We start from the raw sequence: 12,259 nt of genomic DNA, 5'->3' as shown, positions 1-12,259 counted from the left end.
GGTGATGGAGTGAGCGAGCGAAACAAGATGGAGAAAGAGAAAAGCACAGAGGCCGCCACATTTCTTGATTTTATCTTTGACATTCCATCATCTGGACAAGGTCAGTCACCTCCGCGCTAAACAGCAGCCCAACACACGGCCCACATCTGCCCCCCGAACACAGCGGCGTACGGCGAGCACGGCGAGCACTCCAGGAATGCACCGTAAATATTTAAACCGTGCCTCTGACATGCTCTTTAACGGGAAACCCCCCCCCCTCCGCAGACTAGTCGGCCGTGTTGGAGGAGGCGCGGAGAGGAGCGAGAGAGGTTACGTCTCTTTCTACTCGTTTATTTCTTTTCATCCTCGCCGTCTCTTTCTCTCCTCTCTGAATGGCTAATCAGCGCACGCCGTGAGGGCCGAGCACTCGGTGTGGTGGTCATGCGTGTGGTCGTGTGGTCGTGCGTGCGTGCGTGCGTGCGTGCGTGCGTGCGTGCGTGCGTGCGTGCGTGCGTGCGTGCGTGCGTGCGTGCGTGCGTGCGTGCGTGCAGTCTTTGAACCCTGTGCACTGAGCCACACTGTGTCGTGGGTCCGTCGGCGACACCACTGTCCAGCTCTGGCAGCTAATAACTGGCCTGTGCTCACACTTCTTCCGTGTATCCTACACGTGTCCACTTAAAAGAGCCCCCTCTCTCTCTCTCTCTCTCTCTCTCTCTGTCTCTCGTCTTCTCTCTGCCATGACCGCTTGTCTGTCCGTCGCTAGTTTCTGTCCTCGTGTGTCTCGCTCGACCCCTTTTGGTTTGACCTGTGTATCTTTCTCTGAGGTTCCCCCCCACAGCGAGAGAGATGTCGTTTTTTCTCTTGCAGACTCGTTCTGCTAATTAGCGACTGATTGAAAGGGAAGATCACGGCCTGCCTCCGCCTCAGAGGGAGGAATGGGAGTAGGGGAGAGAGAGAGAGATAGAGAGAGAGGAGGGGAGGGAGGGAATGAGGGAGGTGTGATGAGAACAGAAGAGAGAAAGAAAGAGACAGGCAGGAAGAAGAGACCACAGGGGCATCAAGAGAGAGGCAGCAAGACGGAGTCAACAGACAAAGTTATGATGTAGTTCTACACCAGTAGCCACAGCACAACACCTGCACTGAACTTTAAGAGCAGGAGAGAACAGAACAGCAGAGAAAAGCAAAGAAAAGCAAAGAGAAGCCAATCAAAGAGAAGAAAAGTAGAAAGAGAGAGTAACAGAGAGAGAGAGGAGAGGGGGGCAGGTCTCCGAGCTTGTCGTTTCTGTAGACACACGTCTTAATTAAAGCCCAGAGTCATGTCTGAGGACGGCCTCAGATCACATACACCCCCCCAAACACACACACACACGCACACACACACACACACACACACACACACTCCAAGCCATTTGTTTCTGATGAGAAATACTGGTGGCATTTCCACTTCGTTGAAACAATAAAATATTAATCACCAAAAAAAGTTGGAGGAGCAAGCCAACGCTGATTTGCAATTTAAATCACTGTGCCTTCCTGACAATTAAGTGTGTGTGCGAGTATGTGAGATGTGTGAGTGTGTGTACAGTTTGTGTGTGTGTGTGTGTGTGTGTGTGTTCCTGATTTTGCTTATAAGCTTTCTCATTTTAAAGTCTAAATGTGTATCCTGTCTCGTCATTGTTGACCAGAATCAATGGTTTTGAAGAAGCTCTCTGGAGACTTAATAACACAGCCTACACCAAAACCAAGAGGAGTTCTTTCAAGCCTAGTCCATGAGCAGAGACACGTACACACACACAAACAGTGTCCCAATAACACACTCCAGTCAAAACGAAATCTTTGCTGAAAAACATGACTTTTCTACCATCTTCCTCCTTCCTTGTCTGTGTCTGTGTGTGTGTGTGTGTGTGTGTGTCTGTGTGTGTCTGTGTGTGTGTGTGTGTGTGTGTGTGTGTGTGTGTGTGTGTGTGTGTGTGTGTGTGTGTGTGTGTGTGTGTGTGTGTGTGTGTGTGTGTTTGTTTGTTTCCTTTCTTTGTGACAAAAAGCGATTACGGCACAAAGAGGAAAACGCATCAAAACACAGAGCGAGGGCTCGGCCCGCTAATCGAATCTCTTTCTCCTGTCTGAGACATCCTCAGACAAGCCATCCATCACAGCACACACACACACACACACACACACCTTCAACTGACTTACAGGCAAAGACAGCACCAGAAGAAAATAGCTAATAGGTGATGATGCCCTTGACATGGAGGGAATAAATATTGACATGAATTCCTCTCCCTCGGTCTCCCTCACACACACGCACACACACACACACACACTTTGCCAGAGGACCTTTGACGGCTAAGGAGAAGCCAGCTGTTTTACACCTTGCAATATTTCCTCAACGTATGTGTGGGTGTGTGTGTGTGTGTACGAAAACATGTGTGTGTGTGTGTGTGTGTGTGTGTGTGTGTGTGTGTGTGTGAGATCAAAGCAGTCAGTTGCCAAGCATGTGCAATCACGCTAATGAAGCCAAACATCTCTGAAAACCTAAGAAAAAAAGAGAGTGTGTGTGCGTGCCAGGATTTAGCACATTTACATTCATCAGATGCCTTTCCACAATATCCTTGACCCAGTCCGTTTCAATCCAGTCAGACCACCGCAGAACCACAAACAAACACACGCACACTCACGCACACACACGCACACACACGCACACACGTACACGCATCTGCTTTCCAACCACGCTCCAAAGCAAGGGCTTCACATTAATACATGCATCAAACTCTCCATCTGATACGGCCTGGAACATTAACTTGCTTCTCAACATATTACCGGAGTGTAAGCATCCTACAGAGCCAAGGCCAAGACGTGAACTCCAACTGGCCCAACCAGCCCACTTACTAGCAGAGGACGCACAGAGACAGAGGGAGGACAGCAGTTGGAGACAGAGGCAGAGAGAGGCATGGCCACTGAGAGAGGAAGAACGATGGAAACGGGATATGTGTGTGTGTGTGTGTGTGTGTGTGTGTGTTTCACATGTCGCTGCATTGAGCTGAATTGTGGGAGGAGAGGGCTGGCAGCAGCTACAGGCCCTTCAGGAGTTCATTACGGCTGCTGCCACATTCCACAGCAGGAGAGAGAGGGAGCGAGGGAGCGAGAGCGCGCGAGAGAGAGAGAGGGAGGGAGCGAAAGAGTAGTAAAAAAAAAAGATTTAATGAATCTATTTAAAAATAAAATAAATAAACAAGAGAAACTGGGAGCGTTTTCCACGGCTCAGGATTTAAATTCTCTTTCAGGCGCGACTTGAAAGGGGGAACATCAAATACACAGCACCACCCACCAGCCAGCCGCGGCCCCCCCAAGGCTCCCCGCACTTCCTGCGAAGAGGAGGTGGTGCTTGGCACCGCGGCAACATCGTCACACACACACACACACACACACACACACACACACACCCTGGATAGACCCTAGGAGGAGGAGTTAAACAGGAGGGGAGCGGTCAATGGGAGGATCCCCGAACGACGGAAGCCTGCGGTGAGACTTGAAAGATGCTTTAGGTGTAGAGCTACAACATAGAGCGTCTACAGATGTAAACACTGAGGTCTCTCCCTCTCCTATAGATACACACACACAGGGGGCTAACATGCCCTGGAGTACATACACAGGTGTCTGACTGGGAGCGTGTGGACACCTGCCGATGATACTGCAGAATTGAGCTTGCTCTAGCTATGTACGGAGACACACACACACACACACACACACACACACACGCAAACACGCACACACGCGCACACACGCACACACACCAAATGAACCGCCAACATTGGCTTGGCTTGAGCTCACCCCGATAGCTGGCAGTGTAATGAAGTTGGTTAATTATCAGAGGGGATTGGATGGAGCCGAGTGGTTGGCTCTGAGTGTGGCTAAGGTGTGTGTGCGTGCGTGTGTGCGTGTGTGTGTGCACATGTCTGTGTCCTGAGGGAAGCAACACCATTGATTATGGTGGAAGAACAGCGATTAAAACACATGGAGACACACACAAGCACAAGCACACACACAAGCACAAACACAGACACACACACACACACACACACACACACACACACACACAAACACATAGACACACACACACACACACACACACACACAGTAAACAGAGCCGCTCTAATTACACCATACAAAAAGTGCAGTAATGACCGCTAATCCATGAAACGCTTCTGGCTTGTGGACATGGAGACTTAACACAAGAGAAACTTGGGAAACTAAGTGTGTGTGAGTGAGAGAGAGAGAGAGAGTGACTGGGCCCGCACATCACTGACACACCAAATACCCAAACACACCAATTCAACCCAACCGTAACTCACACCACTAATAATAATGAACAAAGCAAAATCCACACTCTTCCTCCACCCACACTCTTCATCCACTCACACAGTAGGCAGTGGTAGGCTTAAGGGAGTCATTCAACAAAAGGTGTTTTAGTAAATTATCATTACTTAAATATTAATATGTATATGTGTGGTCAGTAGTAACCCAACTCTGCAGTGTATTCCCATAGGGATTCATTCAACAAATGATGATCTAGTAAATGATCAATCCTTAAAGGGGAACTGGCTTTTTAGCTCAATTTACCTTAACTGGACAGATTCAGAGTCATTCAAATGGTGATGTCTTTTTTCGAGTTTTCAAGTGGCCGTTTCGCTTCCACCAAGCGTCTGTGAGCAGAAGAACCACCGGCGGGCCAGTGCACTGACAACCAGAAAGTCTCGCAGCCTTGTGGTCTTACTCATGAAAAGGCAGACTGACCGATTGAGGAGCGTTAGTAAAATATACATGCTAAAGCTGTAGGAGAAGCTCTGCAGAGAAACCTGCAAGCGTAAAATGAGAAAACAGCCAAACCGGCATAGTTTCATTTTAAATATTAATACTCGTATTTGGGCAATATTTGACTTGTTTGTCCGATCGCAACTACTCATTTCAGAACAGCCCCAGTGAGTCTGTGTGTTTGTGCCAGAGTACGTGTGTGTGTGTGTGTGTGTGTGTGTGTGTGTGTGTGTGTGTGTGTGTGTGTGTGTGTGTGTGTGTGTGTGTGTGTGTGTGTGTGTGTGTGTGTGTGTGCGCGCGCGCGTGCGTGCGTGTGAGAGAGAGAGTGTGATTGTGTGTGTGTGTGAAAGAGAGAGAGACAGAGAGAGAGAGAGAGATAGAGCAGAGTAAAAATAGTCAAAGAAAATAAAGTGTGGGCGGATAGTCTGTGAGATTGACTGACAGACACACACACACACACACACACACACACACATACACACATACACACAGAGTGCGGGTGACTATGTAGATGTGCAACATGGCATGCAGGAGGAAAAGTGTGAATGGAAAGGAAGAAAAAATGGAATGAGTAGAGAGGACTGACGGATGGAGGGAGGAAGGGAGGTGCAACAATGAAGAACGAGTGCAGGAGCAAAAGAGCTGCTGGACCCACACAGGGAAAGACTCTCTCCTTCTCTCAGTCTCCCCTTCTTCACCTTCTCCATGGTCTGTCCATCCAGTCTGCCTCTGTTGCCTGCCCCTATAATCTCTCCTCCCAGCTCATAGTCTTGGCTCCGCTCCACCCTTCCCTTCACCGCTCTTCATCTCTCTCCATCACGCTTCCCTCCATTCCTCCGTCCCTCCATCTTTACTGTTCCATGTCTCTGGCTCTCGCTCCGTCTGTCTGTCCCTCTGTGTCACTCCATTCCCCTCTCGGCTGTTCCCTCTCCCTCCCTCCCTCCCTCCCTCCCTCCCTCCCTGTGTGTGTCTGGCTCATATGGCGGGTGCATGCGCTCACAGGCTGCCCTTGCACGCAGCACCGGTGTGATCAATTAGGCTCGGCTAGACTCCTCATGTTCCACCCAGCGCTAGCCTCGCTAGCAGTGGAAACAAACACGGGCACACGCGTGGACGCACATGTGCGTGTCTATACACACACACACACACATACAGACACACACAGACACGGACACACACAGGCACACACACACACACTTGATAGTCTCATGTCAGCAAAGGGATACAATTTCAAATGCGACTGGACTGACCATACACACGGAGCGGGTGGGTGGAAAAATACTGCTCATGCGCAAGCTCGTACACATACGTGTGTACACACACACGCACACACACACACACCAGCCCATCCCATAAATATCTCTAACAGATGGATGGTCAGGCCCTCTCTCTCTCTAACTCTCCCACACGCACACACACACACACACACTGGGAGATGATGTCCTTGCAGGCTGCCAGTCTGACTCCTTATGGTGATAAAGCATTCAAAGCTCCTAAGCTCTTCAGTTCAGCCCAGCTCCCATATCTTAGCAGCACCTCCTCACCCCCACCACCCGCCGGCTCCCCTGCGCAACTCTGGTGCCGCCCGAGGGCCACGCCACCCCCCCGGGCCCCCACCACCGGCTCACACGGTGCCAGCGACCCCTGGCAGCCTTTTACAGCACCCACGAAATAGTCTGACTAGTGCCCTTTCTGTTGCACGACGACTGGGTCAGCAGGTCCTCTCTCTCTATCTCGCTCACACACACCCACACACCCACACACCCACACACCCACACACCCACACCCACACACACACACACACACACACACACACACACACACACACACACACACACACACACACACACACACACACACACACACACACACACACACACACACACACACACACACACACACACACACACACACACACACACACACACACACACACACACAGCAGGGAGACTGGGTGAGGCTATTACGCAGGAGGCTCACTGGGTGAGGCTATTACGCAGGAGGCGTGTTGGAGGAGGCGGTGGAGGTGTTCCTGCAGCACTGACCTGAGACTGAGGCGGAGGCTGCCTCCATTTCCTCAGAGAAGAAATAAAAAAGAAATTAAAATGGAGGCTGTCTGCACCCAAGTCCTCTGAGGCCGAGATGGGAAGGCACGAGGCATGAAGCATATGGGGGAATGGCTGAAGGAGACCGGTGAAAAAATAAAGAAGTGTGTGTGTGGGTGTGTTTGGGCGGGTGGAGGGTTTGTAAAGGAAGAGAAAGAGAGAGGGGGGGGCAGCACAAGAAAGAGGAGAAAGATGGAGGGAGATGGGGTTGAAAGCAATAGAGGGAGAGAGGAAGCGAGTGAGCTAGTGCGGTTCATTCACTCCTCTAATTATGCGCCTTATAATTAAAATGCAAATGCGGCGGGAGTGTGTAGCAGTCGTTTAAGTCACCCACCCTACCCGTCCTCTCTTAACTCACTTCACTTTATTCCTGCGCTTTCCTTGAAGGTCCTCCAGCCCCACTGAGGCAGCCACGCGCTGCTCACCTTGCCGCCGTAATTGCGCTGGAAAGCGGCAGAAATCCATAGTCATTTGCTCCTCCGACACCTCACCCGCACCACCACCAACCCCCACCATCACCACTATCCCACAATGCATTTCGTGACACTGTGCACCTCCTGTGGGAGTGGAGATTGGGTGGGTGGGTAAGGGGGGTCCCTTTAAACTACAGCATTACCACACAAAAGAGCCAAGCTGCAATTCCTATTAAGGCACAGTTGGAATAATGGGAAGACGGACGCCCCAATGGGACCGTCTCTGGTTCATGACTGGCCTTTCCCTTCTGGCAACCTCTGACTGTTCCACCACATGGCCTGTCCAGAGGCTGACGCCGGGCTAATGCAGTAAAAGCATGTTAGCGGTGCCCAGAGGCCCCGTGCCTAGTCCTGGGGCACGCTTTAGCGCTTTGCTAACGCCGCTGCCTTTGGTCACAGAGGCCCAATTTTTAATTTGCTAGCGTGACCTGGGGTTCCCCAAGGCTCGCTCCCGGGTCCCTCTCTAATGTGCGCTAACCTCTGCTTGATGCAGGCTCAACTCAGCGTGGTCGTCGCCCATCAACAGCAGAAGCCGCCGTTCCCATAAAAAACAACAAAGGGACTGACTCCCTGGTGAACCATTAGGGCCGTGTTTTTTATTCAAATGAGAAGCAGGCAGGCTGAGCTGTTTCAGAAAAAAAGGGGGGGGGGGGAGTGGGAGAGCTTTTTTGTTTTCCTCTTTTATTTTGGGAAGGGATGATGTCCTTGAGTTTGACATTGCCAGGTAACATGTTTTTCCCGTCCTCATACACCCCCCAACCCCACCCCCCCCATCCCCAGACCGTTCCTCCTCAATTATCCAGCCCTGATGTAGTGGATTTCAAAAGCATTTTCAGACCTCGGCTGTTATTAGTTGGAGCCCAGGCGCTCATGAAAGACCCAATCAACACAAAGACAGCTCTTGTCTGTGACGGCTCTCAGAATAGGTGCATCACCCCGCTCTCTCTCATCTCATCCCATCTCTCTCTCACACACACACACACACACACACACACACACACACAGTCACTGTCCCCTTAGGTAGCACCACCATCGGTTCTTCTGATCCTTGCTACACCTGGGTAATCGCTCGGACAGTGCAGACAGTGTTCTATCGACCAGGCCCGCTGCTTTAACACACGACTTTATCGCAGTGACAGCTAGCCGGTAACCCTTCATCTTACTAAGGGCGCAGCATGGTGCAGGATGACCCCCCCCCCCCCCTCTACACACACACACACACACACACACACACACTCTCTTTTTAGGATGGACAGCACAAAGAGACCGATGGGATTTGTGTATACTCGTTCAGCTTATTCACAGAGCCCGTCGTTATCAGCCACTTTAATCATCCGAGCTTCAACACATCACTGCAGGTCCTATTGATGAAACTTTGGAACAGAGACCACATGTCAGTCACCTTGTCATAACGCCTGACTGTTGAAAATAGACAGTGGAATAGGGGAACCAGTAGTCTCCTCACTTTATGTAAACACAGAGATTATGAAGCCTGCTGACCTGGGATCTACTTGTGCAACTGGGCCTGCAACATTTTCTTGTTACTGTGGCTATTCAAAGGCAAACACTTGAGAGTATATGTGTGTGTGTGTGTGTGTGTGTGTGTGTGTGTGTGTGTGTGTGTGTGCACAAAAGTCAACATAGAGGAAAAGCAAACATCACCAACATCTCCCAGCAGTATGTCAGTCAAGCTCATGTTTGCCCATGATATCCGTGATATTTACAGTGGAACTAAGAATATCTCTTCATCCACACATGTGCGCGCACACACACACACACACACACACACACACACACACACACACACACACACACACACACACACACACACACACACACACACACACACACACACACACACACACACACACACACACACACAGAGGGAGAGGGAGAGACAAAGAGAGCAGCACCTGCTCTGTTCTGCAGTGTGGTGTGTTTTAAAACGGTGAGGTTCGTGCAGAGGCACATGGATTGTGTGGCCTCAGATGCAGTTGCTCTAACTCTCTAGAACATTCCCCAGATGGCCAGATCCCTCCTCCAGCACAGGCCAATTCCAGCCCACACCATCTTGCTCGCTCCCCTTCCCTCCACCCCTCCACCTCTCCAGCTCTTAGTCTCTCCCTCCGCTCCAACTCCTTTTCTCTTTCCTTTCTCCCTCTCTCTCTCTCTCTCTTCCCCACTCTCTATACCCCACTTTTATTCCATTCTCTCTTTTCCTCTCTCCAACCCCTCCCCTCCCTCGCACCCAACCCTCCCTTCTTCCTCCAGGGAAGAATCATTCCACGCTCACTCTCCCCTCCATGGCTTTGCCCCCAAACAATTACAATGGCGAGGAGAAGTGCCAGGAGCAATGCAAGCGCCATCGTTTGTGCAAAAGCCTTCAGCGTGTGGGAGAAGGAGCGAGCTCCAACGAACAAGCAAGCAAGCGGGAGGAGGGGGCAAGAGAGGAGGAGGAGGAGAGGTAGGAGATGGAGGAGGAGGAGAGGGAGGAGGAGGAGGAGGAGGAGGAGGGGAGAAAGAGAGAGGACTGGCTCTACAGGCTGTGAAAGCTGGGAGGCAGAGAGCGCTTCCTGTGTTAATTAAATAAGGAAATGCGTCGTTCGTTTGCAAACCGCCCCACCACAACACACATCTGTGATTACCCACATACATGCACACAACACACAGAGACACACACAAACACACACAAACACAAACAAAAACAACTGACAGGAGGTTGAGCCTCTAGGGGCCTGACCCGAGAATACAGCTCCCACCCCCTTTCTCTCCCACACAATATCACACTGACTGTACGCATTTGAAGAGAAATGGGGGGGATGTGTGTGTGTGTGTGTGTGTGTGTGTGTGCCACTGTGGTTAAGGCTGTAATGCAGACAGACAGCCAAACACATTAAACTGGGAGCATGAAGCAGTAACAAAAGGCTATGCTCCATTTTCTATGTCAAACAAACAAACACACATGAACTCACAAACACACACACATACACACACACGTCCATTCCCCCTGCCATTCCAGAAAAAGCCAATTAGTTTCTAGCTTTCTTCTGAAACGAGTCATGCTGTCACTGCAATAAGGAGAGCACTGTGGACCCCGCTGCCTCACTGCAGGCTGATGGATCCTGTCCACCTCCTCCCCCTGACTCTCCACGTCTCTCTCCAGCTCTTTAAGCACATTCCTGCTTGGTCACTCAACTGCTATGGGTCTGACACAAGGTTGTTGTTGTACATGCCAGCCCCAAAGCCAATCAAATTACAGCGTTCACTTCCGTGTTCCTGGAGCATGGTGTTGATTGGCTGGAATTCAGGTCTCGGTTGGAGCCATTCTGTGTGTGGTCCGTGTACCAGAGCCTGGAGTGTACAGGAACACTGGAGTATTTCTGAACAGGAGGATGGCCTCTAGGACCCAGGAGCAGGCCAGCTCAGCGAGAGTGGAGCAATCCGCTGAGTGTGTATTGTATTGGAACAGAATCAGACCTTTAAAAATGCCCACGATTCCTTGAGGCCCACCTCACACCCCGAGTGAAACATATAACAGGTGCAGACTGGTCCAGACTGGAGCAGCCTCGGCTACAACAGGTCCAGTAGCGTCCACTCAGAACAACACTGTTAGTCACAGTGCAGCTCTACTTCAGGCTGAAACATGAACAAGTCCACTCCAGCCCCGCAGAAAGCCATTCGCTTTTACTGTGCTGCCCGGAAGACACGGGCCCCTGTCTCTCTGAGAATACAGCTGCTGGACAACAGTTGGACACACACACACACACACAGACAAACACACACGCAGGCACGCAGAGCAGGTGTCTAGCCTACTTCTCACAGCAGTCCAACGGGAGCTAAACAGCACACACACACACACACACACACACACACACACACACACACACACACACACACACACGCACACACGCACACACGCACACACGCGCACACGCGCACGCGCGCACGCGCGCACGCGCACACGCGCACACGCACACACGCACACACGCACACACGCACACACCACAATTTGCATTCAGTTCAAGTTCAAGTTGCTCAAGTGTGATCTAGCAGGGAGTAATTCATGGTATACTGTACGTGCTCTGTCGCTCTCTTTTGTGCAGGCCTCGCTCTCACAAAAACAATTTCAAAGCGTTTGGAAAAGCCTATTAAAACAGCAAGATGTAAATAGACACTGCAGCATTATTTGAAGGGGAACGTAACAGGGTTAAAACCGCACCACTGCTTCAACAAACCGGAGATAGACTATTGTGAATATTGGCATATTATACTGTGCGTGTGTGTGTGTGTGTGTGTGTGTGTGTGTGTGTGTGTGTGTGTGTGTGTGCGCACGCAAGAGAGCGAGAAAGAGAGGAGAACAGACATAGACATTTTCCGCACAAAAGCAGAAAAAGGCAGAAGAGTAGAAAGAGAGTGCGTGTGAGAGAGTGAGAGAGCTAGAGAAAGTGAGAGAGAGATGGAGAAGGAGAGAAGGAGAAGGAGAGAGAGAGCGAGAGCGCGCAGGAGGGAAGAGTGGAGGAGGTGGAGGAGAGGTCCAGACAGGAGAGCAGTGCTCTTTTCAGCGGAGCAGGAAGCGGCAGAGGCAGCGCCGCTAATAAGTTCAGCTCCGTCCGTCTGCTCTTCTCCCCGCGACAGAGGCGACCGCTCACCGAGCCCCCACGTCACTCCGCCTCCCAATTACCACACACACACACACACACACACACACACACACACACACCTGTGCTTAAAACTTCAACACAAACGCTTTACCACTCCCTTTCCTTCCCTGACACACAAACACAGACACACATACACACACCATACCACATAATGACTACAAAACAGGAACATGGAAACGGCAAACTACGCACAACCTCGTAAATTTAGAAACCCTTCCCTCTCTCTCCCCCTCTC

General features: G+C 50.9%; 1 protein-coding gene across 2 annotated transcripts in view; it reads right to left on the bottom strand.

Annotated features, from left to right (window-relative positions):
* Nucleotides 1-12,259, bottom strand: part of spop (speckle type BTB/POZ protein) — a 71,454-nt gene that overhangs the window by 30,989 nt on the left and 28,206 nt on the right. The gene's annotated exons all lie outside the window — the stretch shown is intronic.

The sequence above is a fragment of the Sardina pilchardus genome, chromosome 3 (assembly GCF_963854185.1).
Source record: "Sardina pilchardus chromosome 3, fSarPil1.1, whole genome shotgun sequence".
Lineage (NCBI taxonomy): Eukaryota > Metazoa > Chordata > Actinopteri > Clupeiformes > Clupeidae > Sardina > Sardina pilchardus.
Note: the sequence above shows the minus strand (reverse complement) of the source record. Positions and strands in the feature narration are given on the sequence as shown.